The 983-nt window shown below is 54.9% G+C and overlaps 1 pseudogene; it reads left to right on the forward strand.

Annotated features, from left to right (window-relative positions):
- Window positions 1–343: 343 nt before the first annotated feature.
- Window positions 344–465, forward strand: LOC129715902 (U2 spliceosomal RNA; annotated as a pseudogene).
- Window positions 466–983: the final 518 nt, after the last annotated feature.

Genomic DNA, 983 nt, shown 5'->3' on the forward strand with positions numbered 1-983 from the left:
GCCGGCGGGAGAACCGCGGAGTGCAGGCAGCCGGCAGGAGAGCAGTAACGGCAGTCGGCAGCGGCAGCAGCGGCAGGAGCACTGTCAGCGGCAGGAGCACTGTCAGCGGCAGGAGCACTGGCAGCGGCAGGAGCAGCAGCGGCAGGAGCTGGCAACGGCAGGAGCAGCATGGGCACATCGATTCCCGGAGAGGGAAAACACCGGTGCCCAACTTCGCTCCAGCACGGTGAGAAAATTCATTTCTCGGCAGCAAAGGACTTTGCAGTTGACTGGCTGCAATCTACTACAAGGGACCAGTATGTGAGTACCAGGGTCGGTCCCAGCGGGGTTTTTAGTTACAATAATCACTTCTGGGCCTTTTGGCTAAGATCAAGTGTAGTATCTGTTCTTATCAGTTTAATATCTGATTCATCCCTTATCTAGGAACCATATATTAAATAAAAATTATAGTAGCTGTTATCATCAGTTTGAATGTCTTATATGTCCCTTATCTAAGGACCATATAAGTAGGAGTGTCCAGAATTGAGGGCATTAGAGTGGGGTTGACCGGCTGCAACGACCGCAAGGGACCAGTACCGTCAGTATGGGGGTCGGTCCCAGGGGTCTAAGATAAAGGAGCAGCCAGGAGTGCTGAGAGCGTTGGAGCCGGGTTAAAGGAATAGATGGAAGCAGCTGTGCCAGTTATCCTCCACACCGGCCATATCCACTCCACGGAAGGAAGGACAAAACTGGAGAAGGAGGACCATGGAACAGCGGGCAGCCAGCAGCAGCCAGCGGCACTTGGATCATCCGTAGTGGGATCAGCTGTGCCCGATGTCGGCCCCGCACCGGCCAGATCCATGCGGCCGAGCGGTAAGGCTAGACACATATCAAACAAGGTAGTGGACTCAGAGGGTCCGACTTTGCATAATACCGCCGGCAACCAGCGCCGAGAGGGCTGGAGCGGGAAGAAGCGGTGTATGGAGCCTTGCTCCAACGTGATA

Source organism: Leucoraja erinacea, unplaced genomic scaffold (assembly GCF_028641065.1).
Source record: "Leucoraja erinacea ecotype New England unplaced genomic scaffold, Leri_hhj_1 Leri_1497S, whole genome shotgun sequence".
Taxonomy (NCBI): Eukaryota; Metazoa; Chordata; class Chondrichthyes; order Rajiformes; family Rajidae; genus Leucoraja; species Leucoraja erinaceus.